Source organism: Mus pahari, chromosome 2, assembly GCF_900095145.1.
Source record: "Mus pahari chromosome 2, PAHARI_EIJ_v1.1, whole genome shotgun sequence".
Lineage (NCBI taxonomy): Eukaryota > Metazoa > Chordata > Mammalia > Rodentia > Muridae > Mus > Mus pahari.
The window spans coordinates 136,107,804-136,111,522 of NC_034591.1; positions in this window are offsets into that span (position 1 = coordinate 136,107,804).

The following is a 3,719-nucleotide window of genomic DNA, read 5'->3' on the forward strand; positions in this document are numbered from 1 at the left end:
AGGAGGAGGAGGAGGAGGAGGAGGAGGAGGAGGAGGAAAGAAAGAAAAAGAAAGTGGGGGAGCAGAATGACAGGGAGGACAGGAGAGAAGTGGAGAGAGGAAGGAAGAGGAAAGAGATGGTCTTTTTTATTGTTCTAAAGAGCATCTCATTCCTGGCAACCTCTCAGCTCACTCACATGTTCCTATAACAAAATAATACAAGTGTTATAGCTCATATACATATACACATGCACGTGCATACACACCAATAATAATCTCACAGCCTGTCTTTCCTGAGTTCTTGTCTCCCACTCATGAAGAATAATGAACACGAACAGCGGAGAGCAAGGGAAGGGACAATTTACTAAGTAAAAGCTTTGGGTCCCGAGAAGGAATGGCTGAGCTGTGACCTAAGCAGGTAACTGAGTTCAGGAGTTATTGTAGACTTAGGTGGGCCCTAATTGGCTGGAATGTGTATGCAACGCAGGTGAAAAATAAGGACCAATCAATCAGAAGACGGGCTGTCTAACCCAGGAGTCCCCCCTACGAGAGAGCCTGACAAGCTCAGGTAGGGCTCTCTGTTAGAACTACAACTCTGTCCCCTGCCCCACCTCCCATGTTGCATCAGAAGTGGGGCCTGGGCAGAGTGGAGAGCCCTCCATCCCAGCCATCTTCCCGTCTCAGCCTCCTGAGTGCCAGGACTGTGGGCATGCACCACATCCAGCTTGCTTTTTGTTTGTCCACCTTCTCAGGTGGCTCTAATGTTCAGTACACAGCTTGGGCAAGTGTGTTTAAAGAACCTCAATGGCGATCTACCATTTATTGGATTTTACAGGAAAGTAAACACAATTAGCGATGCATTCAGAGTAGTTAAAAATAGCTAAGCAGGCAGACCGGTGTTGGTACACACCTTTAATCCCAGCACTCAGGAGGCAGGGGCATCTCTGCGAGTTTGAGGTCAGCTCTGGTCTACAGAGCTAAATCTAGGACCAAACAACAAACAAACAAACAAAAGCACCAAAACAAGAATAGCTAAGTAGGGCTGGAGAGATGGCTCAGTAGTCAAGAGCACTTTCTGCTCTTCCTAAGGATCTGAGTTCAATCCTCAGACCATACGTGGTGGCTCATAACCATTTGTAACTCCAGTTCCAGGGCATCCAGTGTCTTAGTCTCTGAGGGCACCAGGCACATGGTACAGACATGCATGCAGGCAAAACACCCACACACAGAAACACAACAGTGATAATAGCTAAGGGGATGGCTTTTGTTTGGTTTTTGCTCTTTGAGATGGAGTCTCCCAGTATAGCATAAGTCAGGTTGGTCTTAAACTCCCTGGGTAGGAAAGGCTTAAACTCAGGATCCTCTTGACTTAGCTTCCAGAATTCTGGGAGTATAGACATGTACCACCACCACTCCCAGGCCCAACCCCCAGCTAAGTTGATGACTATACTTGCCGTCCAGTACTAACAACACAAAACATCACTCACAGTGGAAAAAAAGCTGGGCGGGACTGTTCAATGAAAGACCGGTAAGAATCCAGGAGGAGCAGGGGGTGGGCGAGTTGGGGTGTTTGGTTAGGTGGAAGGTAAGGGTGCGATGGGGGTAGGGTTGACAGCCAGGCACATCCCTGTAAGCCTAGCATTGAGGCAGGAGGAGCATTACAAGTTTGAGGCCAGCCTGATCTACATAGCAAGTTCCAGGCTAGCTGGGGCTACATTGTGAGACCCTCTCTCAAAATTAATACCCTACCCTTCAAAAAACAAAACAACAACAACAACAAAAACAAGAAAGTGTTGGCATCCAAGAAAATATCTAGCAGTGATCACCATGGCGCCACATGGCACCTCTCTCACAAGACCTCCTGTCAGAAGGGCCAGCAGGTCCACTGCCTGTTGGAAATCCTCCAGGGACTTAATTATAAGAACTCTATAGGATCCAATCTTCGGCTCAGATTCTGCCAGTGGGGGCAGGGCTGGAGCCCAGGAGATAAGACCTTCCTAGCAACAGTTGCTAGAGGCCTTTGCTATGGAATAGTAAGAACACAATAGGAGGCCCAACAGCCAGGACCGTCCATCAACATCAACCCCAGGGCCTGAAGTAGCCCAGGACCAAGCAAGGGGGAGGTGGGACTAGGGAAAAAGAAAAAAATCCAGTGCAGACATTTGTAGCTGTTAATGTGTTGAAAGCCTCTCTCAGGCTAATAGGGGGCATAAAAGTCTGGACTCTTATTGCAAGAGGCCTTTGTTTGGGGGTCAGGTCAGAGTAAAGGGCTGAATCCCAACCCCTCTGGCTTCAAGTGACACTTGAATCCCATCGAGCCTCTACCTTCAGGAGAGGCTGCTGGGAGCTGCTGAGGTGGAGAGAGTGGAGAGAAAGGACAGACAAGAGCTAGACACACAGACAGGAGCTAGACGCACATCCAGGAACCAGCCTGGAGCTCAGGATGGAGGGAAATGTCCTCTGCCTGGGAAGTGGAGCAGGGAACCTGGCTGCCTGCATTTCCTCCGATCCACTTTTCCCATAACTTCTCCGCCATGCTCAGAATGAAAGCCACAGCTCTCCACCCACCCTCTGATGTCATGTCCTCCCTCCCTCTGCCTCCCTCAGATTAGGCAAGAGCTGAAGGATCTCGTTCTAAGTCAGGACACCGAGAGAGCTGTGGGAGTCTCTGATGCATGGACTACTGCATTAGGGAAGCTAAGGCGGGAAGGCCCGAGTCTAAGGCCTAGTGAGAAAAACAAAAACAAAACAAACAAACAAGTCGAGCCCTATGCCGTGATGCTTGCCTTTAATCTGAGCACTCAGGAGGCAGAGGCAGAGGCAGGTAGACAGGTGAAGACTGCTACAAATTCTAAGATAGCCAAGGGCTGTAGAGACCCGGTCTCAAAAATCCAAAGAACAAAGGGAGGGCAGGAGAGAAGCTGTTGGGAGTTGTCCAGAGGAGCTTCTCCCTCGCCAGAGGCCACCTCCATTTGCAGTGAGCCCACTTCATCCAAGGATGGTCGAGCCCTCTTCAGAAGTGTGACACAGAAGAGGGAAGCCAGCCCTCTCTGACTGTCTTTGAAATATTTGTAGCTCTATTGGAGGGAAGTGTGTGAGATTTGGAAGCCCAACCTCTAACATGGACACCCATGACACCCTGTCTTAGATCAAAGTTCTTTTACTCCTGTGAGGAACATATTTTTCTATTAAGGATAATTAGCCCCGTCAGGGCCTTTGCCTTCTTCTTTGCAACGATTAGCCCATCGCTTCACATTCCATTTGTGATGTTGAGCTCCCAACATTAGGAGAAGATTCAGTGACCACCTCTGTCTGGGATAAAGACAGCTGCCATTTTGATGACAATGTTTGCTAGCCCTGCTAGGGTTCTCCTGCACCCTTTTTGCAAGGCTGCCTTACAGAGGTAGTTTTGCTTTGTTTATGTGTTCCTTTGTGGGATAATAAGACTATTCACTTCAAACAATTTGGGAGTTCTCTGGAATTTCATCCAGGCAAGTATTGAGATCTCCTTGGCTGAAGGACATTTCTTTGGATCTGAAGACAGCAAGCTTTTGTCAACACAGGGAGATCCCAAAACAGTACCATGGTAACTCTGCACATAAGACCAAGGTAGGACATACAAAGACTTCTTGGTTGGTTGGCACATCTGGAAGCTAAATAAAGGAATGAATGAGACATATTGCTGGCATGAAGCAGATGTGGGATTCTGATCAATAGCTCCATAATGTCCTTGGTGATTT